The sequence below is a fragment of the Phycodurus eques genome, chromosome 6, assembly GCF_024500275.1.
Source record: "Phycodurus eques isolate BA_2022a chromosome 6, UOR_Pequ_1.1, whole genome shotgun sequence".
NCBI lineage: Eukaryota > Metazoa > Chordata > Actinopteri > Syngnathiformes > Syngnathidae > Phycodurus > Phycodurus eques.
The window spans coordinates 8,680,278-8,707,425 of NC_084530.1; positions in this window are offsets into that span (position 1 = coordinate 8,680,278).

Below are 27,148 nucleotides of genomic sequence, written 5' to 3' on the forward strand. Positions count from 1 at the left end.
ACTGGGATTTTACGTGGGAGGGCATCCGGCGGGTTTCAGACAGCCAAAGGTAAAGTGATGACTTTATGCTCATCCACTTTAAAGATGAACGTAATACTTTCGACGAATTGATCATTAAGAAGCCTGTTGATTTTGTGGAAGATGAATGGCATTTTGAAGCAATCAAGGTAAAATCAGGTGCACTACTTGTCTGCAAACAGCCGGTGCACAGTTGATTCGGTCCGAACTAGTTTGCTGTCTACAGACGTAAACATGACATATCAGTTATGGGAAGTTATGCTACAACTGCTCAATACGAAACTGGCAAGCACATTCTCTTTTCCCATTAAAAAGTATATTTTTTTGTTGTCTTCTGTTTCCATGTTCACGCATTGCTTTCTCCTCTGAGGATGACATTTTTCTTCCTCCTGCCTCCTCTGCTCAGCTTCGCTCTTAACCTCACTTTGTGACCTCTATCCCTCTTTCCGTTCTATTGATGCATGCTTGCAGTCCCCTCCCCCCCATTATTTTTGACAGGTGAGGCTTTACAGCTTATTGCTTCAATCCTTCCTACAGTGGTTGCTCCTGTCCTCCACATAAACACCATTTGCGGCTCTTTCTAGTTCAAAACACCAATTTCTTTTATCCAATTATCCAACATTGGTGCATTTCCCCTCCCAGGCACCCATATTGTCTGCCTTCCGTTTTCTCCTCTGCAACCTCCCAATTGTCACGCAAACTTTCACTCATTGATTTCTTTATTCCCTCAATGCCAGATACTCTAACACTCTATTCCCTTCATCTCCTCCAACATCCCACTCACATCTGTCCTCCTCATTTTCACAAACTCCCTCCATCTTCCAATCTCCATACTCTCTTTTTGCGCTTCTCACCATGAGTCTTTGCCACCAGGCCAAAGCCTCCATTTTTTACACTGAATTGAAACTACCTCATTATGCAGCAACTTCTCCCTTGCCGTATTTTTTTCAACCGATGTAATTATTTTACCTACCAGCCTTGAAAACCAATAAAAGGGTGCTATAAACTATTGTTCCCTCCCATCGCCCCCACATGCACAGCACGCCCTCTCTCTTAATTTGAAGTGATTGATGGCTGGTGGAAGTTGAAGCCAGCTGTGATGTAATGATGCTACAGCAAGAAACATTTTGTAATATGAAATAGCAAAACATAAACTTAAACGCTCATAGCTAAATGTACCCCTCTCTCGATATGACATTGAAAAAAAAGCATCCAAACTGAAAATATAGCATTTTAATGTCAGTCTGAGGGGGGTGGGGGACACACAAACACATGCACACACACACGCACACACACACACTTTTTACACCCCTTCTTGGCTTCAATAGAATCTCCCACGAGAAGCATGCATTCAATGAATAAAATTCAGTATGTTGAGTTCTAAATTAGGGTTAACATATTTGTGTCAACATGGAAGTGCTGTGATTTGAAGACCCTAGCATAAAATGCTTGACGAAAATAAATGTCCTAATTAGCAGGTATGCTGTTGCTCAGTGTGTATTTCTGTATTATCCTCGACAGGAGGGAATCTAGTGGGATTCAGCGTTACCGGCCACCGTAAAATCCTGAAAATGTAACAGAATGCTGTGATGTGAGCTTTTGGGTTTGGAGTATGTTCAATTTGTTGGTTTATCCATACCTTTTTTGGATTTGTTTTCGCTGGTTTGATAAACTGAAGGTGAAGAATACGTTGGAAATTTTTACACAACCAAGTTAGAGATACACAGCTCATTACAGCAGCTATGTTCCATGATAAGACCAAATGGATCTCGCCAGAATCAAAGGTCAATGCGACCTGTTTTGGGTGCGGAATGTGGGAGGAATGTGACCTTTTTAAACTACTGTGATTTTCACTACCCCTGTGTGCTCATTTGTCATTATTTGATAATCCCACTTACAAGTGACAGTGATCACATCAGCCATAAGGACGTGTTTCTTTACATGTGGTATTTCTGGCTTCTTATAAGAGACTATTGTTTGTCCAAACCTTTTTTGGGACCTCGGTTTTTAATTAGCCTATAGCTAATGAAAAGGAAAAGGAAAATATCAACACGACAAAGGTCTAACATTTAAATAATGGCACCAAGTTAATTACTAGTTGTTTACCAAAATTGTTTAAAATGTTATGACAATTTTAACTGCCTCTTGAATGAATTGTGGGGAAAAGGAACATAGGGTAATTCTCACATCCGATAACTGATACCCTAAAGTAAATGAAATAAGTTTACCCAGGGAGATACGTTAGCAGGGAGGCGAGAAAAGTTAGCATATAGTTAAGAAATGTAAATTGAATTACCATTTGACTCCCCCTATAGCTATAACACAACCTCCAGTCCCCCTTCTTACAAAGGGGGACCACCACCCTGGTCTGCCAATCCAGAGGCACTGTCGCCGATGTCCACGCTATGTTGCAGAGGCGTGTCAACCAGGACAGCCCCACAACATCCACAGCTTTCATGAACTCCGGGCGGATCTCATCCACCCTTGGGGCCTTGCAACTGAGGAACTTTTTAACCACCTCTGTGACTTCAATCCCAGAGATAGGGGAACCCACCTGAGTCCCCAGCGACAACCAAAGCTTTGTTCTGCTTGGCCAGCCGGTAACCATCAGCTGCCTAAAAGGCCTGATGGGACTCCTTCTTCATCTTGATGGCATCCCTTACCACTGGTGTCCACCAACGGGTTTGGGATTGCCACCACGACCGGCACCAACCCCTTACAGCCACAGCTCCAGTCGAGCGCCTCAACAATGGAGGCACAGAACATGGTCCACTTGGACTCAATGTCCCCACTCTCCAGCAGCCTCTCCAAGGACTCTAAAACGATGGGTACTCTGAACTGCTGTTTGGTGCATAGGCACAAACAACATTCAGGACCCATCCCCCACCCAGAAGGTGAAAGGAGGCGACCCATTCATCTACTGGGGTGAACCCCAATGAACAGGCACCGAGCTGGGTGGGCAATCAGTATGCCCACACCTGCTCGGCGTCTATCACCGTGGGCAACTGCAGAGTGGAAGAGAGTCCAATCCCTCTCGAGAAGACTGGTAGGAAGCTGCGTGTTGAGGTGAGATATGTCCAGTCGGGATTTCTCGACCATGAACAACAGCTCCGGCACTTTCCCTGCCAGAGAGGTGACATTCTACAACCCTGAAGCCAGCTTCTGTAGCCGGTTGGACCGCCAAGGTCCCAGCTTTGGGCCGCCGCCCAGCTCAAGCAGCACACGACTCCCTGGGCCCCTCCCACAGAGAGGGGTGAGCACATGGGAAGGGGAACCCATGTTGCCTTTTCGGGCTGTGCCCGGCCGGGCTCCATAGGTGCAGGCCTGGCCACCAGGCACTCGCCATCTAGCCCCACCTCCAGGCCTGGCTACAGCGGAGGGGTGCAAGGGTGGACAAGGGAAAACGTGGTTCAATAGTTGTTGTTTTCATAGGGGGTCTTTGAGCCGTCCTTTGTCTGGTCCCTCACCTAGGACCTTTTTGGCACGGGTGACCCTGACAGGGGCATAATGCCCCAGCCAACTTAGCTCCTAGGATCACTGGGACACACAAACCCCTCCACCACGATAATGTGCCACCTCGATGGTAGCTGCAATCATGTTGAATATTTCTGTGTACATGGCCAGATTAAGGGTGATTATGGATCCCCCAAGCATATTTAAAATGTAAGAAGCTCACATACATTCCTGAGTGTGAGCCTTGGATTACCCAGGTACTGTGAAAACAAAACACACACGCGCAATGCTCACACAAATGCATGCACGCACAAACACACGCACACACACAGCAGTAATGAGTCACTCATCAAACAAAACAGGCAGCCAATGTCCAATCAGGTTTGACAACAACATTAATGGAACAGGCATTGTATTGTATTGAATGTACAAGACAAATGAATACATAATGCTCACAAAGTTGTCAATGCAAAAAAAAAAAAAGTAGATATCAGGATTGTCCAAACATCACAGCATAAAGTTCTTAGGCCAACACTAGATCTTGGTCTTCTAATTATCTTTTCATTTTGACAGAGTAAAAGAGTAATTGTAGGACAGAGGGAGAGTAGAAGGGTTACATAAAAATACAACTTGATTGAGGGGTTGTGCATTGGGTCGGAGAGGGCCCATTACGTTTTGGTGAACATCTGGATAAAAGTGAAATTTTAGTTGTTTGGAGAGAACACACGACACTATGTCTGGAGGGAAAATAAAAAGGCACAGCACACCAAAGTCAAAACCTCATTATGACTGTGAAGCGGTCTCCCACTTGAAGCGTAACAGTGTATGACTGATGCAACAGAGCAATGACCCGAAGGACAGAAGTAAATCAACAACTGAATCGTTTCAACAGAAGAAAATACGCATTCTGGACCCGATTGAGATGCCGTGGCATGACTTCAAGAGAGCCATTAACAGCAGACATCCCAAACGTATTGCTGAAGGGTCTGATCTGCAACTACAGGAAATGTTGCTTTCAGGTTATTGCTGCGAAAAGAGGCTCAAGCAGTTGTTAAATTCAAAGGTTCACATACTTTTTCCATCCTGCACTCCGACGTTTACATGCTGGTTTCAGTCAAAACATGGAACTAAATATTTGCGTGGTATTCATTTAAGAAGCACTCTGAGAGTGCAGTGTTCAGCGAGGCAGAGCGCGCTCTATTTTCTATGATTTTACGAACGTGCGTGTTGGGCATTGGCATGGATATGTCAGTGTGTCCGCCATACCGAATGTGTCAATTCTGCCTGCAAACATCTCGTCCTGCCTGACGCTCCGGCCGCTCTGTCTCCTCAGCCAGAGCGGCAGGAGTGGGCTCCGGCACTCTCAGAGTGTGGCACTCTGAATAACCAAATGGCACACTCCAACAACGCTTCCGAGTTTCCAAACGTTCTGGAGTATAGAGAGTGCGCTTGGAGTGAATTTCCGAACTTACCCATGGTTGACTCACATCAGTGAACAACAACAACTGACATCCATGATTTGTTTGCAACAAACCACAAGTGAATGATATGAAAGTGTGTACATAATGTACAAAATATTATTTCTAAATTAAAATCATCAATAACAAAAACATTATCTTAAACTTAAATCTTTTTGTGATTTAAAAAAAAATTGTTTTGTCCTCCATGGTTGTCTAATGCGATGAAGTGAAAGTTAAGAGCTTATCACCAGTGGACATCAACAGCTGATGTTTATCATCCTAAAGGTTGCAGTAAATCCTGTTTATTTTGGTGCGATAAACCCAAGTGTAATTGAGGAACTCATTTAAATATTGCTGTGACCTTATTTTTGGTTCCCGTTTGCGTCCCTATAGGTAAATTAAAGAGAAAAGAACGATGGTTGTGCTTTTAAGTTGTTCCGAGTTGCTTTATGATTAATTACTCCTAGGACAACATGGATGGCATTATACAGCGCATAGACACACACACACACACCCACTGTATATGGACATCTTTGATTTGAAGCGTGACGAATTTCAATATGTGTCTAGGCTTGCGTTCTATGTTTGTGTGTGTTTGTGTCAGGGGAGGGATGACATTTCCTGTATTACGTAGCAGTATCTTATGCAGTGTGTTTGATCTTCTCTCTTTCATCTTCTCTGCAAAGAAACCTAACATTACAGGATCTTCCTCTCTGGTCTCCACTCCCTACATTTTATGTCTTGTGTCTACCTGTGTGTTGTGTGTGTTGTGTGTGTGTGTGTGTGTGTGTGTGTGTGTGTCTGTGCACGCGCGCGTTTAGGTGTGTAGGTCGGCATGCGAGAGAGCTCAGCAGAGAGATAAATAAGTGCGTCCTCTCTGCCTTAAGGTGAAAGGATTCAAGGTGTGCATTCCCTCCTTCCGAACACACTCTGCATTAGGGAAGGTTGAGGGCATTTGAGAGTCTGTAGAAATGAGTGTGTATTTCTATTCTCGCAGTGTAGGTGTGTTATATCAGCTCCTAAATGTTGCCAGTACTTCTCAGATTGTCTTAACCTAGAGACAACCAAGAGTTATTGAAATTCAGGGGAAATTGAGGTGACTCACCGAGATCTCTCCGAACCTTGGGAGTTACTGCAAAGGAACAAAAGCAATATGAAATCATAACCTTAATAATAATAATAATAATATGGAAACTGGAAAGTGAAAGTGATAGTTGTTTATTGCTCCTCATTACTTAAATAAATGTGAGGTACGATATCCATTTAACATGAGCTGGACGGAATAAAATATCAATTTGCAGCCATGCTTTGAGTGGTCTGCAATTGAGCTTCAGTTTACCAATAAAATGTTTCTTGTATAAAATCTCATAAAGCTGTTCGAGCCAGCCTTGCCAGTGAGCATCCACCACTTACCTAATATCCTCCACTGCGTTTCCAGAAGGCCTTAGTTCCAATTAAGTATAACATCATGACAGGAGGCAGCATGATGACCTTGTGGCCTCAGGGATCTGAAGTTAGGTGTTTGAATCTTAGCACTTGCTTTCCTCTGTTTGGTTTATATATATATATATATATATATATATATATATATATATATATATATATATATATATATATATATATATATATATATATATAAAGCCGACTGGTTAGAGCGTCTGCTTCACAGTTCTGAGCAGCGGGGTTCAATCCCCTGCCCTGCCTTCAGAAAAGACAATGACCCTAAGTACACAGCTAAAATACTGAAGGAGTGGCTTCAGAACAACTCCGTGACTGTTTTTGAATGGCCCAGCCAGAGCCCTGACTTAAACCCAATTGAGCATCTCTGGAAAGACCTGACAATGGCTGCCCATCAACGTTCACCATCCAACCTGACAGAACTGGAGAGGATTTGCAAGGAGGAATGGCAGATGATCCCCAAATCCAGGTGTGAAAAACTCCCAAAAAGACTCATGACTGTATTAGCTCAAAAGAATGCTTCTACTTAATACTAAGCAAAGTGTCTGAATACTGTGTGATTTTTCAGTTTTTCTTTCTCTTATATACATATATATATACATATATATATACATATATACATATATATATACATATATACATATATATACACATATATACACATATATATACATATATATATATATATATATACACATATATATATATATATATACATATATACATACATATATACATATATATATATATATACACATATATATATATATATATATACACACATATATATATATATATATATACACACATATATATATATATATACACATATATATATATATACATACATATATATATATACATACATATATATATATATATACATATATATATATATATACATACATATATATACATACATATATATACATACATATATATACATACATATATATATATATATATATATATATACACACACACACACACACACATATATACACACAACTTCTATGGGGGGTGTCAATATTTGCGTTTGGCTATGTGTCTGCTGCTACATTCTCAGATCTATACACAAAATGACAAGGGATCATATTTTGCTCAAAACAGGACAACTCCTGCTCATCATGGTAACGAAGAGCTGTTCTCTCCTTGGCCCCTCAAAATTGGTTGAGGAATTTACAAAGAGGGTAAAAAGTGCACTGTAATTCTTCAGCTGTGAGATATTTTGACTAAAGCATGTCACACACATTTTATTAAGACACCAGGGAACTGTTTTAAATTGCAGAAAAATTTATTAAATACATCTTTAAAAACGCCATGTGTTGCCAAGAATATGAATTATAATGGTCAAAATGTACATAAGAAAAAAAAAAAAACACCACACAGAAAGGTCCCAGTTAAACGCCGGAAATTCTTGCTATATGTTACCCACTGAAGCACTGTAGTCAAGAAAAAAAAGAAGAAAAAAAACACATTTTGGTCAACTATGTTGCTATATTATTGGCTTAGAAACAATGCAAGAATTGGCTGAAAACGGGGAATGTTTTACTCTTCTTGCAAAATGAGAAAGTGTGAGGACTGACCTGGCCACACACAGAGTAACTGATTAAATGGTGCTTAGAGAAATACCGGTACATTTCTGAAGCATGAGAAATACACATAGCCATCACTCAGTGACAGTTGTCAGGCAGACTTGGCTTACCCAGAAAAATACAAACTATACTTAAGTGACAAACCCCTTCCTCTGTTTTTCCACTCTTTCTTTTTCACCGTACCCATCACTGTCATGGCCTATATTCTTCTCCTTCTTCAGTACCGTGTCAATCCTCCATTACACCGTGCCCGTCATTATTTACCCGCCTCAGTCTCCCTCCATGTGTCCCCTCCTTTGTCCCCAGTGTATGTCATTTTGTCAGCTAGTTGTCATCTTTCCTGCAGCCTCTCACTCACCCTACTTTTCTTTTTGCTGGCTGCTTGAAAAACTAATGAGTAACTTGGAAAGTTGTCATTCAACCAAATAAGCTCAGCACAGGGATGGAATTGTGGTAAATGAATAACTTAAGCAGCGAATGAAAACACACTTATGGTCAGATAAAAGAGGACCTTCTGTGTTCCTACAGTAGGTAATCATACTGTACTTTGGGAATCTACCATTTTTTATAATAATATTGTATACGAGGGTTTCTATATTTTTAGTGTAACGGAGTAAAAGTACCGTTTCTTCTTAACGTAGATACTTGAGTCAAAGTAAAATGTATGCTTCATTAAAACTACTCAGAATAGTACAATTTATCCAAAATGTTATTTTAGTACTGAGATTGGCTGGCAACCAGCGGCAATAAAAACAGTCAACCAGTTGTGGTTTAAATAGAGTACCCATCTTTGTTTTTCTACTCTATGTAACCGCCCCATGAAGCCCGTTCAAACAACTGAATTCTTTGACATATTTGACAGTTTACAAAAAAGTAACAGAATAATTACTTAACCAGTTCCATCCATTCATTTTCCGTACCACTTATCCTCACTAGATTACCTAATTACATTTATGAAAGAGTAAATCAGTAACTCATTCACCTACTTTTTGGGAAAGTAATTAGCAACTATAACTAATTACTTTTTTAAAAAATAATTTGTACCAAATTCCCAATTAGTAGGGCTTCTATAATGATTAACATGATTATGGTATTAAAAAGTGACTAAAAATGCGACCATTCATGGTACAGTCAGACCATGCCAGGCAGGACGGCAGAACTTTATCACAAACATTTCTGGTCACCCTAGTTTAAAAAGTACAGGTACAGTGGAGGAAATAATTATTTGATCCCTCACTGGTTTTGAACGTTTACCCAATGACAAAGACATAAAAGGCCTAGAATTTTAACAGTATGTGCATTTAAACAGGGAGCGGCAGAATATCAAAAAGAAGATATAGAAAATCGCATAAAAGATTCAAATTATTTTACAATTAATTGAGGGGAAAAAGTATTTGACCCGTATCTATCAAAACATGACTTGGTACTTGGTGGAGAACCCCTTGTTGGTCAGTACAGAGGTCAAACATTTCTTGTAGTTGATCACCAGGTGAAAACACCTTATGACTAAAACTATGGAGATGCGGGAATCTATCAATGTCAGCGACATCAAAGGCATCAAAGTGTTGGTGATCCATCCATCGGTTTTCTACTGTGTATCTTGTTCAGGGTCATGGGTGATCTGGAGATTATCCCATTTGATTTTTGAATTTGGGACTACACCCTGGACTAGTCACCAGTCATTCACAGGTGACATACTGTAAAGTGACAGACAACAATTCTATTCACATGTTATTGAGTGGGAAATGAACCCGCACTCCCTGCAAGCAAGTCAGCCAAGTGAACTGCAATGCTATTGGTAACTGTATTTGTTGAACACAGTACTTAAATCTAATTGCAGTCACTGTACTCCTAAATAAAAGATATCACACAACTGTGAGCTAATCAGCAGTCTTGGTCTAAAGATAAAATTTTTAGTACTCCATGTCTGAGTCTGAGTTAAATACAATCATTTGCGATACAGCAATACCCAAGAAGTGGTCTTGAGAGTCTGCTCTCTTGAGTTTGTAGACATCTATGACTGATGCCCAAGATGGCTCTCCAGTCAAGTGCATGGCAGACACATTGAGACAGATTTGCAGTCTATTTGTACTCACATTCGGATTAAGTAAAATGTAGAATCTCCCTATAACGTAATACTGTATATATATTTTGGCGTTTTCATCACTTTTAATTCTCCTCGGTGTTTCACCTTGTCACCATCCATTTAGTGAGACAAAAACTTACTATGCTTGTGCAAACATCTTGTGGCTGCTTGCTAATGTAATTACTGCTCCAACTGGGTCAAAAATGGACCTCACAAATTATCCTGGTACTCACATTGGGTTACAGATGAGTGCACTTGCAAACATTTTCCCATAGGAAAAAAATAAAGCCATACATGCATTAGAATGAAGTACAACCCCAATTCCAATGAAGTTGGGACCTTGTGTTAAACATAAATGAAAACAGAATACATTGATTTACAGACCATATTCAACCTATATTTAATCGAATACACTACAAAGTCAAGATATTTAATGTTCAAACTGATAAACTTTATTGTTTTTAGCAAATAATCATTAACTTAGAATTTTATGGCTGCAACACGTTCCAAAAAAGCTGGGACAGGGTCCTGTTTACCACTGTGTTCCATCACCTTTTCTTTTAACAACATTCAAATAAACGTTTGGGAACTGAGGACACTAATTGTTGAAGCTTTGTAGGTGGAATTCTTTCCCATTCTTGCTTGATGTACAGCTTCAGCTGTTCAACAGTCCGGGGTCTCCGTTGTCGTATTTTACGCTTCATAATGCGCCACACATTGTCAATGGGAGACAGGTCTGGACTACAGGGAGGCCAGTCTAGTACCCGCACTCTTTTACTACGAAGCCACGTTGTTGTAACACATGCAGAATGTGGTTTGGCATTGTCTTGCTGAAATAAGCAGGGGCGTCCATGAAAAAGACGTTGCTTGAATGGCAGCGTATGTTTCTCCAAAACCTGTATGTACCTTTCAGCATTAATGGTGCCTTCGCAGATGTGTAAGTTACCCATGCCATTGGCACTAACACAGCCCCATACCATCACAGATGGTGTATTTTGAACTTTGCGTCCATAACAGTCCGGATGGTTCCTTTCCTCTTTGGCCTGGGGGACACGACGTCCACAATTTACAAAAGCAATTTCAAATGTGGACTCGTCGGACCACAGAACACTTTTCCACTTTGCATCAGTCCATCTTAGATGAGCTCGGGCCCAGAGAAGCCAGCGTTTCTGGGTGTTGTTGATAAATGGCTTTTGCTTTGCATAATAGAGCTTCAAGTTGCACTTACGGATGTAGCGCCGAACTGTATTTACTGACATTGGTTTTCTGAAGTGTTCCGGAGCCCATGTGGTGATATCCTTTACACACTGATGTCGGTTTTCGATGCAGTGCCGCCTGAGGGATCGAAGGTCACGGGCATTCAATGTTGGTTTTTGGCCTTGCCGCTTACATGCAGTGATTTCTCCAGATTCTCTGAACCTTTTGATGATATTATGGACCGTAGATGATGAAATCCCTAAATTCCTTGCAATTGTACGTTGAGGAACATTGTCCTTAAACTGTTCGACTAATTTTTCACGGACTTGTACACAAAGAGGTGAACCTCGCCCCGTCTTTGCTTGTGAATGACTGAACAATTCAGGGAAGCTCCTTTTATACCCAATCATGGTGCCCACCTATTCCCAATTAGCCTGCTCACCTGTGGGATGTTCCAAACAGGTGTTTGATGAGCATTCCTCAACTTTCTCAGTCTTTTTTGCCACCTGTCCCAGCTTTTCTGGAACGTGTTGTAGCCATAAAATTCTAAGTTAAGGATTATTTGCTAAAAACAATCAAGTATATCAGTTTGAACATTAAATATCTTGTATTTGTAGTGTATTCAATTAAATATAGGTTGAACATTATTCACAAATCATTGTATTCTGTTTTTTTTTATGTTTAACACAATGTCCCATCATTCATTGGAATTGGGTTTGTACAATAACAGTACACTGGTGATTACTTACTCAATATTAAACTAATCCCATTGTTTTTCAAGTGCCATAAAGTATGCATTAAAACCATCTTAAAGCCACATGCACAATGAACACTCCTCTGTCTCATATGTCATTCACACAAAAAGACACGCTCACACAGAGAGCACACTTCAGGGAGTGTGTTGGCATTTTATTCCTGCTCATTCTGTCATGCCGGCATTACGAAGCCGTCCAGACACCTCTCAGACAGATTGCCTTCTCATCTTTAAGACAGATGATAATGAATTTACATCACGGCCTTTGGCTTTGGCATAGCTGTGGAACGCTCCATCCCAGACTGCAGATATGCAGACAGATGCTTTGTACCTTGGTGAGACGTCACAACAGGAAGAAGGCAGTCATTTTATACTTAAGGGTTGAATGGGATTGGATTTTTCATCATTCATCGAAGCCATAATGTTTAAGATGACAGCTTAGTTAACGCAGGCAATATCTTGTTGACGTTGCCCTCATCTAGCAGGTGTTGGTGTTTTGACACTTTCCAGTGACATTCCGTGATTTTGTAAGGCTTGGTCTCGCATTTCAAATTTGAGAGGATATCATCTGTCAACTACACCTGCAACGAGCACAAATACAGTACATCAATAAGTGTGGCAGGAGAGCATGAATCTTTGCATGAGTGTGGCACCTTTGACAGGACAGAATCTCAGCAAAAAAATATGAAAAGTGTGGATTCAATATAAAATAAATCTAGGAGCAAAAACAATAAATCTGTCTTCCGAGCAAAATATATCAGATCATAATTCTAACAGAAAAGGGATTTAAAATAATAAAGCAACTATGGTGTTTTTCTGACATAATTACAGTTGAGTGGGTTGCCCTTGAATTATTAATCTGTCAATTCCCCCTCAAACAGAATTGACTCAGTGGGACTAATTTCACTCATATACCGTACTGTAGTTTTTGTCTGAAACTGGCAATGTACTGTGTGAACTAAAGAACGTTACAGAACAAAATCTTATCCATCTATGTATTCTGTTACTCTTAAAAAAAAAATAAAACATAAGTAAAAAAAAAACTTCATGGTCCATCCACTGCACCCCCAATTTTGAACACTTTATAACATCCACCCAGTTACTTTCAGCACTTACACTGTTCAGCGTCACAGGGAGCTGGTGCCTATCCCAGCTAACTTTGGGCAAAATGTGCATTACACCCTGGACTGGTTGCCAGTCAATAACTGGGCACATATAAAGAAAGACAACCTTTTACATTCCCAGTCTCTGAACTGAACCCACACTATTAAGCCCTTATCACACTGCACCTGAATTTTGTGGTTTTTACTGTGAGGCAGGGCACGGAACAACCCAAGGACAACGGCGTCCCAGCGCAAGTGTGCTTATATCAGGCAATGGTTGCTAAGCAACCGAACAAGTGCTTGGTGCCGTTTCACTCTGGTTTGGACATAAAAGTAGTTAAACCGGAAAGCCCTGCCATACATGGAAAGCATGCGCATATTTATTTTTGTCAAAAAATTTTGTATTGTCAAAAATGCTCAAATAAGTTTATACCACTTTCAAAGAGCCCGGTATATTCTACATGTTGGAGATCCTGGTCCATCGCTGTGTATTCTTTACGTCACGATACTTTATTTGTCTTGTGTCCCAAAGCTGGAGACATCGGGACAACGCATTTATTATTACCTCTTCCATTTTCTCCATGTCATTCACTGCACGACTCCGCCAAAATCTCTTGCTCTTGTCACTCTGAAATCATTCTGCCACCACCTCTCCTACTGGATGCATCATCTGTCATCAAAACGCGCTGCCATCTAAATTGAACAGTTTTCAATTCGGGCACGTATGCTTTTGGGGTACCGCCATGCGACGTGACGCAGTGTTTTGTTGTGACACGGTGGCAGCAAATACACAATAAATGGGTTGCTTGATGTCTCACTGCGCTCTGCTAAGTGCAGTATAAAAAGGTCTGAATAGTTGATAAAGCTGGAATTTACCAACTTCTCCAGTAGGTAGAGCAACTGCGCTCTCTTTACGTTCACATATTCAAAGACCAAAACAAAAAACATGAGCTGTCTTGTGGGATACATTGTGGTTGTAGCTTTCCAAATACATTTTTATTACCTGACCACACTGATATGACGATGTGGGTGTAGGTACAGTAATATGTAAAAGCAATTTCTTGCATCCAGTGTTATTTTTACCTCCTTCTTACTTGAAATGAGTTGCAACAGATTGGGACCACTTCCCAATACTGTAGTCAAAAATATTGTGCTAACTGCATAAAGTGCAGATAGTGTGACAAAGTTAAATGGCTTTCCTTTGAATTGATTTCCTTCAGTAAAAAAGAAGCTAAACACCTACTAAATTAAAAAATATTTATAGGTGTAGCAAGAGCATAATAACCTTTGGTGTTTTTCATCGGACACCTCTTTGTGGGTCACGTTGTGGTAATGATGAGAAACTGATAATGGGTTGACTGAGAACTATGGGTGACAATAGAATGTGACAGTCACTTAGTCTAAGGAAGAGAAAACCACCCATATATTGCAAGAGGAGGAGTCAATGAAGGCTATAGATGAGGTTTCCTTGGGATGAAAGGCAACTTGGAGGTAATGAAGTACCCTCCTTGAGTGCTAGCCAAAGTAGAAAAGAGGGGGAAAAGCTCTCATCGTACATAAATAAGTGAAATACACGAGTGTCTGTGTGGGGTAAAGCTGAAAAAGAGATCAATCCCAGACTCGAGTGTTAATCATCCCCGAGGTCGTGATGATGGAAATTTCATAAACTCATGGGAACTGAAAGCTGTCAAATTTAGTCTGTTCCAAAGGATGGATGGTGAAGAGAAGGGGGAGGAGGGTTGCTCTTCTTCACATTACAGCTCAACTACAAATTGAACAAGAAATAGCCTGATGCCCACACATCTAAGTTTCTGCCTGTGCCCTAGGAGGAGCCACAAATAGGGCATTAAAAGACATACGCGTCTTACTTTCTTTTCACCAACATTATCTGCACATCCATCCATGTTCTAATTCCCGAACATACAGTTAAGGTTTTGTAATTTTTTTATTATACAAAGGTTTTGCTTCATTTTCCACTTGCATGACAGTTAAGATTGTTACTTTAAATATTGCCTGTGCCGTAAATAAAGGTTTTACGACGGTAACAGATTATTCCGATTTGTATTATTGACAAATTGTGTTCTCAGAGATTCCACTGCACCTTTTTATGTTATTTGACCATGGGTGTCATTCATGCAAACTCCATACAAGGCAATGTGCTGCTGCACCACCATTTGTCTATGAGATTCTGAATTGGATCGCATAGAATGAGAACAAACGTTACAAGGCTGAAACGAGACAAAAGTAGAGTGCAAAAAAGAAAACCCCTGGAAAGTGAAGCAATGTTTGTAGGGCAGAGAGGACTGATAAGGCCTTGAAAAATGCAGCGAAATGAGGCAATGGGAAGGTGGAGGAGCACAAGTGAGGCGATGGATGAATAAAAAGCCAGTCTTCGCTGCTGCCTCCTGCCCCCCTCTTTTTGCCCCCCCCCCCCTCACCCTAGAGGATGGTGTGATGGGGTCGAGATGAAAGCGAGAACGTGAAGGAAGAGTGAACCTCCCCTCAATCCCTAAAAGGGTGAAGAGAGGGATCAGAGCACAGGCCCCTGACACTGTGAGAGATGTCAAGACACACACACACACACACACACACACACACACACACACACACAGTACTTTACTCATTATGCACTTGACTTTTTTTCAAGGTATGTTCAGAGGTGACCTTACATTTTAGCACACCATTTAATTTGCTTTGACCATCTTCATTTTAACGATCTCTGACGCAGCTTCCAAATCTCTACTTGCTGCCAGAAGAATTCAATGTTTTGATTTTGGGACGTATTATTTGCTTCACTTGCTGTCTTGTGGTCTCACGAGCAACGGTGTTGCTTCATAAATGATCAATAATCATATAATGATTGCTTTTTTACTTATGCTTGTCAAGTGTTTTATTCCAAGAATTAACACAAATTGGGAAATTACCAGGCTAAAATAACAATTTACATTTAATGTGATAAAACACGTAATCCATCCAAATTCAGAGTTTTAGAATATTATAGTTAATACATTTGCATTCATCCTGTCAAAAGCAGAGAATCACAATATAACTGGAGAGAACAACACAAACAGTTATCAGAGTGTGGTTTCATGGCTTTAATTTCAGCCCACTGTTGACTCATAATAATCAACGCACGCTCATGGATAGGTTTGACTCTGAAATATTGAGCTTAAACTCGAAACAATGAAGTCAACAAGAGCAAGTAATTTGAAATTCTGCGGCGAGCTAACTCAGGATACCAGTACTGCATTATTTTAGTAGTATATACCAGTTCTGAAAATGATTTCATATACATATAGTCAAAGAGCCATTCACACATGGACAATTACAAATCTTCAAAGTGGGAGGAACCTAGAGTATGCAGGCCTACACTCGCAGATGAGTTGCACCCTAAGTCAAAATGGCGGCGGCTGTAAACAACGGAAGTGGCAGCATTGCGGCTCGTCAGAAAAAAGTAAGAAGATTCGTTTTGATTCACATAGGAACATTCTGATTCAGGATTAGTTTTTCATGGGGATTTGCAAGTTGGTACGAATCACTAACGATTCGTTCGTAGGTCGAGCAAATACAGTATGTGATACAGGATCGGTATGGCATCAAAAGTCACAAATATATTCCTCATCACAAACCAGTGTACCATAATTTTGAAATTTTCCATAATTTAGAAGCTGTCATTTTTTTTTAAGCAAGTATTACCCCGTATTATTACTCTACTTGTGCCCGTACTTTTGCCTGAGATACTAATAAATTCAATAAATCCTGACCAAGGACCCATTCAATAGTTTTCATGCTCTCTCATCTGTACTTGAACACATACTCACAATTAATTATATAGTCTTTAAGTGGTAATATATGTTGGCGTCCTACTTGACATGAATTATTGGATGTTGGGAGTGCGAAATCACACGAGCGCGTCGGTGAAGATGTGATATGATTAGATGGTCTCCGAGTCGTCCATATTGATAAATCACCAATCCACTTATTCGACAAGGTCCTAGAATTACAATGCTGGACCCTTATGCATGTGGCTGTGATTCATGATGACAATATGCACATGTAGGCAACACAATAAGGAATGTGCAGCATCACCAGCGGGGTTCTTGGACAAGTAATGACCTTTCATATTTATATTTTAACAGCTACATTAAAACACAAAAGTGAATGAATAGTCATATGTGAACTGTTGACTGAACGTGCCCTCTTCCCAATGGATTTCATCTCTTGAGTTTGAATGAAAGGATTGCATTTACGGACCATCTTTATTCTTAGCCTCTTTTACGCGGAGATCTCTCAAAACAATCGGACATGAAGTTGCCTTTAAATTTTACACAGGACCCAGCAAAGCGAACCATTGCCACAACTTTGGGTGCTTTTAAAAGTGACATGGAATCCTAAAAAAAGATCATTAGATTTGTGATGACATCAACACTAGCATCGGGTTTGACAGATGCTGGACAGTGAAATTTTTTTCCAACACAACAGGCTGGGAGAAGTGTGAAATTTCATAACCCTAACTCGCTGTTCTTACATTCATCATTTATATATTTATCATTTATTTCATATCAATTGTTAGGTGTAGTCTTGGGCTCATGATATCAAAATGTGAACAGCATAAAGAAGAGGACTAAAATATCAGTTCATACCCAACTTTTGAGAGTACTGTATGGTTTGTAAAAAAAGAAACCTACAGATAATAGGTAAGATCTGCATCTCTGTTCTACAGTTCCACAATAATGCAGATAAGAACATTTATGAATTACAAAGCACATGAGAATCTGAATGAGCTCCAGTTCTTGCTTGTGTTCCAAAGTGGAAGATGAACACATTGTGGATTCTTTCATGCCAATGCATTTAATACATTCAAAGAGTAAGACAGACCGAGGGCTCTGATCTATTCAGTGGAACAGCAGGTTATAGAGTGTGAAAGTCAACAATTTCAAGGATTATTTGCTTATGCAACAGCAGCATGTGCTGATTTTCATCATCTTTGCAATTTGGTTTAGCTGGAAAAGTCCAAAGCTCAAGATTGCGGATTTGAGAGTTTTGTTGTGTAAATCAATATATCTGCTTCAGTTTGAGTGTATATTCATGCATCTTTGAGGTGAATAATAACTTTTTTCTTATTATCCTTGATATGCATGGCACTTCTAAGCCTCGTGCACTGAACTTCAATTACTGGGCTCCCTCTGGCTTGCCTTTTATCACTAAATGAGAAGCTTGACCAATACTGTGTTGGTGGAAGTGCTTGCGTTTGAATGAATGTGTGTGTGGCTATGCAGGAAAATTCAGGTGGTTGCATAAGACATTGTGAAAACATGCATTCTGACATAGCGAGCGTACAGAAAAGCAGCCAGGCACGGATGCCTTAACACAGTCAGGTTTACTGAGAGATTTTTTTATCAAGGTGCACATGCACATTTTCTCCCATGCAGACCCGTACGCGTGTGCACACGCACCAACGAACAATAATTGTCAAGTATAAGTCTGGTCGATTTTTTTACATTTTGGTACGGTAAAAGATTTAATCTCCTTGACTGCTACATACGTAGCTGTCGAGTGAAGTACTTAACTACTACTACTACTACTAGCACGCCCACAACCCTAGTGAGGATAAGCGGTACAGAAAAGGGATGGTGTGCTAGAGCTATCTTCGGGCGAGAGGTGGGGTACACCCTGAACCGGTCGTCAGCCAATCACAGGGCCCATAGAAACAAACAACCATTCGCACTCACATTCACACCTACGGGCAATTTAGAGTCTTCAATTAACCTAGCATGCATGTTTTAGGGATGTGGGAGGAAACCGGAGTGCTCGGAAAAACCCCACGTAGGCACAGGGAGAACATGCAAACTCCACACAGGCGGGGCCGGGATTTGAACCCCGGTCCTCAGAACTGTGAGCCAGATGTGCTAACCAGTCATACACCATGCCGTGGATGGATGGATAATAATAGTGGTGATTGGTTAGCACATCTGCCTCACAGTTCTGAAAATGTTCCCTTTCAGCATGTCTGCTTCAGAGTTCTAATGTTCAGGGATTCCAGAAACATGAATGACACGCCAACACACTGGCATTCTGGGATTTGTAATATTAGTGCCGCATGCGCTATACAATGGCAGTCCAGCTCCAATACACGTGATATGGTCTCACGGGCCAAATATAATTACATCCAAATCTGGACCCAAGTTTGACCTCTGTGGTCAATATGTACCCTGTGATTGGCCGCTGAACAGCCCAGTGTGTACACTCCTCTCACCCAGTCACCTGCGACGATAGAAAATGCATGGATGGATGGGTGTTCCTTTGTATCCTGGAGGTGGCGAATGTGAGTAAAAAATTTTTAAAAATAATAACAGGAAAGGAAATGTTAACCTAACGCACAGTCTGAATGTTCACAATTCATGTTAGAATTGACAGAAAACATAAAACAAAAGCTTTTTCAAAGTTAAAGCTGCAGAGTGGTGATTTCTAGTCTATGGGGAGAAACGCTTAAAGAGTACAACTGTGATGTCACATGTACTTTACTGCATCATTTTATAGCCACTCTGTCCCGATATAGCACTCCTTCAGACCTGAGTGTGTTTGCGTGGACACTAATATTGGCTATACTCTCTGTGGAAAGGTTGCCAAGCTTTGGATAAGAATACAGATAAAGACAGGAGATGGGGTTGTAAATCACATACACAAACCAACATACTCACACACTCTGAAAAACACACAGATAACATAAGCAGTTCGACCTTCACTCCAGCATGTGTTTTAGTCTCCCACTCCTCCTGCTGCTGAAATACTGATGCTTATCTACTTTACAGCAGATAACTTGGAGCACACAGGAGAGAAGAGAATGGGGAGAGTGATAGAGAATACGATGACGAGATGTGAACTGTGAGAAATGATGAGAGAAGTTGTATCTGTAGGAGAAATAGGCAAGCAAAAATGTGAGTGGTCTGAATAATAGATACCATGCCCAAATAATAGACAGCAGGGTAGGCATAGTGAATTTGCTTGTGAGTGTGTCCTACATTTGTCTATTTTCTAAATTTGAGCAAAACATGTCAGTTATCCCATACAGTTTAACATCACAAAATCTGTGCTTACTTGCTGTATGGCAGTGGTGGTCAAACTATGGCCCGTGGGCCAAATCCGGCCCATTGATCATTTCAATTCGGCCCGCCAAAGATTGGTACAGAATCACCAAAATCATGACTACATTCATTTGACCTGGTCCTGTAATGCCCAGTGGTTCCACCAGGTTGTCCTGTAATGCCCAGTGGTTCCACCAGGTCGCGCAGTAGGTCCAGTGATACATTGACAGTTCTGTTTTTAATCTGCTACGTCCAGAGTCTAGGGGAAAACCCAGAAACTAACCTGATCGGATTGTTCCCCATCTTCCCACTCCCAAGCGAAACCAGCCACCAAGTAACACGGTTTATAAGATTTACACAGTTTCAGAGGGAGAAATATTCAAACACAACAAACAAAACAAATCTAAACAACCCCTTATGTCTTCTCTCAAAACAATGATGAAAAACAAAAGAGACACTCTTACCTCACTCAACACAGGAGAAAAGGACATTAACAAAAACGCCTTCTCCCTCCTACCGATGAACAATGGAACCAACAGTTATGAAACCAGTGGCTGGCCAAGTTGGAAGTGGAAGAACAGTAAACCGCATACTGCAACCATCTGCTGGTTAAAAAGACCTCTGGCCAATCACCTTGTGGCAATCACATTAATGCAGCCAATCAGGGGGGTCCCACCTGTTCACAATCAGGCCACACACACATCGCTGCACCCACTTCCACACCAAAGTGGAACAACACAACACAAAACAACCAAACAATCATACCACTTCTCTGAACCCTTCTTCAACCACGAGAGGGCCAAGGAAAAGAAAAGTTGACAGTAAGTGCTGAGTGTTTATTGTAGAATGGACTACTAAATACTTTTTTTCACTAAAGTCCGGTCAAAGGCTGTATGTCTAATTTGTTAAGAAAACTTTGCAGTTTTAGAGGAATAGAACATCAGCTGTCCCTTTTCTACCAAGCATGCTGATTATGCATGCTTGGTAGAAAATGGCTATGGCTCAGCGGTTAAACTCAAGTTTGCAGGCTCAGCAAAACACTTTTATCTGACAAAATGCCATCCAAGATTCAGTCACACAAGACCCTGAAACTGGATGAGTTTTAAGCTTCATTAAGCGCAGACAAATTTCCAAAAATCCAGAAGATGGCGCAGAGGATGCGGCTGGTGTTTGGCGCTACATATGTGTGTGAGCAAACTTTTAGTGTGATGAACACCAACAAAACATCCTACAGATCCCTGCTGAGTGATGAACACCTCAGATGTGTTCTGCGAATTGCCACAACAAAACTAACACCAGAATTTGATGCACTGGCAAAAAAGGTGATCAACAAAACAACACTGGTCCCATTAAAAGTAAATCTAAGTGTTCAAACTACATTGCCTTATTTTTGGTTTTGTTTATTTTTTATATGTAAGCATCTGGTTCTGGCTTGGCCCGCCTGTCAAATTTTAAAAGTCAATGTGGCCCCTGAGCCAAAATGTTTGCCCACCCTTGCTGTATGGTATACTCTATATGCACAGCATGTGGCATATACAGTACAAGCGAGAAAACCTGCTGGTATTCACCCTTCAATCAACACAGTCGCAGCAATTGTATACATTCTTATAGGGCAGCTGCAAAACTTTGCATGGGAAAAATTGTGCATACCTGACACAGTGAAAAACTGTATTTCCTCAAATATCAGTTGGGACTGTTAATTAACTCTGCAGAGAGTACAAGGTACAGCATTTAAAGTAAAACAATTCATCTCTTCGTACAAATGCTTGTCTGGGTGGTTTAAGACTCATTGGTGTCCCTTGATGGAAGTGTTCTGCCATTTATAAGTAGTTTCTATTTCTTTGGGTTTTTTGGGGGGTTCCTATCAATAATGCAGTGTATATGGAGGAGGAAGTAATTTTTCACCAATTAAGTTTACGCACTGTCACATATGATAAACACACCTGCCTAAACAATGTGGCTGGCTGATGTTCTTTCAAGTTTGCACCTATTGCACTGCAGTAAGAACATATAGTAGTACCTTGACTTAAAAGTACCCCAAATTACGAGTTACTTGAGTTACAAGCTGACGTGTTTTCTAGCTTTTGCTGGGTGCGGTGAGCCAAAAGTTGAGTAACAAGTGAGCTTCAGATACTCCGCCGCTCAAATGAAGTGAAAAAATAGGTACGCAACAGTCTCTGATGCACTTTCGGTCCTTTATTGCTTGCATTGATTACCAACCTACTGTGCCGTGAAAGATCATCAGCGGTGCCGCAGGAAATTATTCATCCATCTATCTTTACATCCATCCATCTATCCACTCGTCTATCCATCCATCCATCCATCTATCTATCTATCCACCCATTTTCTTCCGCCTATCAGGTTACAGGGGCAGCATCTTGAGCTGGGAAGTGGGAAGCTCAAATCAAATCTGAGCCCCTACTGGATGACCGAGCCTCTCACCCTTTTTCTAAGGGAGAGCCCGGCACCTTGTGGAGGAAATTCTTGTTCTTTCGATCCGCTTGTAGGTGAGTGTAGGAACGTAGATCGACTGGTAAATTGAGATCTTTGCCTTTCAGCTCAGATCCTTCTTTACCACGACAGACCGATGCAGAGTGCGTATCACTACAGACGTTGCACCAATCTGCCTGTCCATCTCCCACTCCATTTTTTTCCCCTCTCTCGTGTACAAGACCAGAAGATACTTAAACTCCTCCACTTGGGGCAGGACCTCTTCCTCGACCTGGAGAGGCCACTCCACCCTTTTCCGACTGAGTACCATGGTCTCAGATTTGGAGGTGCTGATTTTTATCCCAGCCGCTTCACACTCAGCTGCGAAACGCTCCAGCGAGAGTTGAAAATCATAGCTCGATGAAGCCATCAGAACCACTTTATCTGCAAAAAGCAGAGTTATAATGCTGAGGTGACCAAACCGGAACTCCTCTATGCCTCGGCTGCACCCAGAAATTCTGTTCATACAGGTAATGAACAGAAAATAAATGACAAAGGGCAGCGTTGGCGGGGTCCAACCCACATTGGAAATGAATCCGACTTACTGACTTACCAACAACACTAATGTAGCATACTTTATAGGAATGTCCCAATGGGTTGCAATGTAGCTTTTGTAAATGTAAATACAGCACCACCCAGTTATCATACAAGAGGCAGGGGAAATGAGGCGTTTTATTTGTTAAAGTGGATGACACACCCAGTGATTTATTGAGGTGCAGTGTCTAAAAGAGAAAATGCCACATTTTTTTTGTACATTACCACACCATTACCTAGTTTGGACCTTTGACATATTCTTTTGACTTCGGTTTTGCTAGTTTCAGCAAGAACCTTTTCTGGCTTGTGCCCTCTCTTATGCTATGTCCTCAAACAACCAATACTCGGAGCAACCCTTGGCTGGTTACCTTTGAGTCTATTTATCACTGCAAGATGGGTAATATTGCTGTTTTTTTTTTGTTGTTTGTTTTTTTTTTTTTTAAAACCCTATAGTTTGACGCTAGTTTGCCATTGACAAAGACAAAATCTGGGATCCCTTTGAGGTGTCATAGCTTTTTTATCCTGTTACTTGCCTTTATTTCAGAGTATGGTAAGTGTGTTCCCTCGTCTTCTATGTAATATTGAAGTAGGTCATCCTGGCCTCTGCAGCTCAGCTGTGCTCTTCTGTAAATTGCAGTATATTTGTAGATGCGCCCAATTATGTAAAATAGACCAATGTATCAGGTAGCCAGAATGAAATGAATGAAATGGCAATAAATGATGTGTGTTCTGAACCAAATGTGGACAAGTCCCTCACGTTCGTGCCAACACGTCGGCTCATCGCATACTCCACTCATACTAAATTCTCGTCAAACTTCGGCAGTCTTTGCATTTGACCTTACACAATATCCATAGAGGTGGATTGGAATCATTCAGGAGTACATCAAATAGACTTTTTGGCTAGTGTCATTTTGGGTGTTCCAATAACGCTTTTATTTTGGGGCTTTTTGGCCAAATCAGTATTTGGTTCATACAAGATAAAGTAGCCCGATCCATTAAGACTTCAATAAACCTATGCCACTGAGTTTCTTAAATGGAATAGGACTAATTTGTTAATGAGCAAGTGAGTGTTCCCTTGGGCAAAGCTTTTCTTTTCTTGAAACAAAGCGGCATATTGATAACAACCCAAATGTTTTCGTGAAACGATGATCACTCAGTGGCCATTATTTATATCATATTCTGGTAATGGGTTGAATCTTGTCTCAATTGGAAACGCCCGCCATATTAATGTTGTCTTTAACCTGCTTGAAAAGATGACTAACAATGCACAATGTATGTTATGCATATTGGATAAGCAATTACCCACTATTCAGTGCTGCCAACTTTTCCATCTCTTATTGGCTGTTTGTTTAATATGCAGTAATTGAATACACATGCACAAACAAACTCAGTGCCCCGGACTCATACAGATTAAAAGAGAATAATAATCCTATTATCCTGTTGTGTTTCCTCCTATGTCTTCTATTACATTTGACAAGCGCTGAATGTAGTTGATGAAAGTGTGCGTGTGCGCATTTCCGTGCGTCTGTGTGTGCGGGCGAGCATGGTAGAGCTTATGCGATGTGACAGCAAATCAGCATGAGTGTTTGCTGTCTTTGCTTATATTCTTGACAAAAACTGTACTGTATCAAAAAAAAAAAGGCTTCTACCGTTCCGTACAGTCGAGGCAAATTTTAACTTTTTAGTGAGTTTACCTTCAATGCTGCTGCGCAAGTGTTTGTAACCCAGTAGTAGTAGAATTGCTCTAGATGGATATACAGGGCCCATAATATCCATTAGAGAGAATGGAAAATCAATAGTTGCCATACAGGCTGACTTAAATGTGGGCTTTAAAAGCATCCAATTGCTTCATCTTGCTATTTATTTTTTATTTTTTGCCTCTTCCCTTGTCACTTGCCTGCATTTTCATTCTTTTGCAGTCATTTCTCTGGGACCTCAAAAGATTTTCCACCTCAAAGTCTCTCCATCCATCATTGCAGTGTCTATCTCTGCCACCTGACTAAATAGTTTCAGTCCTCTCCATGTCTGCATGGATGAGGGACAGGAGCAGCCAAACTGACTCATTTTAACGCACATACACAACCACACAGACAAGCAAAGAGCAATTACCCACGAAGGTGCAGGTGGTAGTGGCCTAATACTTGACATTTGCAACTAAGAGTTGACCTATAGACCCCGGGCTTCTTGGTATAGGTGCTGCTTAATGACTTAATCCTCCACTTGCTCTATTAGTCTCTCCACTTCTGTCCCTTTTGACCTTCCTCACTTCACCCAATCGCTTTCTTTCACAATGCAGTATGTGTCTCTTAAATCTGGACTTTCCAAAAAAACACTGCCCCCTCCAGATATCAAGACGCACACATTTTTCTCATATTGAGTCACAGGAAATGACATTACACAGCATTTCCATAGTCTTGCATCAATATGATAGTATTTTTGGTTCCCATAATTAGAGACCATTGAGAATGACCATCGCTATAGTAACCCAGTACGGTCATCTTTTATTTTAGCAAAATAACGTTAAACTGTTACACAGTCATTGCTTCTCTGTGGCTGTTTGCATGCACGGCAAGCTGTTTATCAATAGCATTGACTGCACTGCATTTAACAAACCTAATTAAGCAAAATAGCTAATTTAGTGAAACTTCTTTTGTGTTTAATCTTAGTCTCCACATTCATTTGATGAGGTCCTCCAGCATGCAAACATATAACCGTTTTCACTTCGACAATATATTCAGCATGTGTGCCACTATGCACCCATCATTTTAACAGTAGCTTCAATTGCAGACAAGTAAAACTGTTAAGATGATATCCCTTTAGAAATAACACACTTATGTAAAAACTCATTATTCTGCTAACAGGAAAAAAAAATATTTAGTTCAATTTTAATCAGACTGTGCTAATACCAAGACACATATAGCACATCATCACTATTATGATGAGTCGCAGTTAGCACTAAAACAGATATGAATAAAACCCTGAGGAGACCAGAATCTTTACTCATCTGAATTGTAAAGTAAGCTTCTGGAGCTCCAGCTCCCCAAAAAGCTGCCACTGACTGAAGGTCTACAGTATATCGACTCATCTTTAGACTGGAATAAACATGCTCATGACACTAAATGATCTGAAATTATGAATGGCTGTGTTCTGTGAATGATCAGTACAGATGCACCTAATGCAGTTAGTGGATTTAAGATCAGTCGATCATCCAAAATATACCACAAAAGGTAAGCACATTTGGTGTTTGGTAGATTATTTAGTGGTTGTAGCATTGCTTTTTGGCAGTAAACCTTTCCTGGCAGAAAACCTATTTTTACTCTGAAGCTTTTTATTACCCTTAACCTTATTAGCAGATTTGAAAGGAACATGCATTTATGGGATGAGAAGCAGAGCTGAGTATGTGGGTTTTGCCAAAGAAAAAATTGGCAAATCTTCTCTGCCAACACCACTCACGCAGTTTATTTTGCTGTTGCTATTGACTCTTGTGTTGAACTTCTGCTGGGGTGAGCAAAACATGCACTGGGACCTGATCATGTGGAGGAACGTTCCAAGTTCAGATTCTGCCTACGGCATTCTGATCCTAGGGTCAAAAGAGTGGAGAAGACATGGAGAATGCTGTGCTAATTGCATTTTTAAATGCATGCAGACAATGCAAAGATTTATTTTTTGGGGGAAGAATTTAGTTGAAAAAAAAGTTAGGATTTCAAATATTTTTGTATGTTGGGCTTTGAAAGAGTTGCAGACACTGTTCCTGGCTGAATGTATTTGTATTTGTAATGTATCTAAAATAAAAATACATTTAAAGAAAGTGCTCTTTAATTCTTCAACGTTGTCATGGTTTTTGAAATCGATTTTTATTGTCTCTTGTCTTGTCATAGTCTCGGCTACTCTTGGTCTTGGTCTTGTCTCGATCTC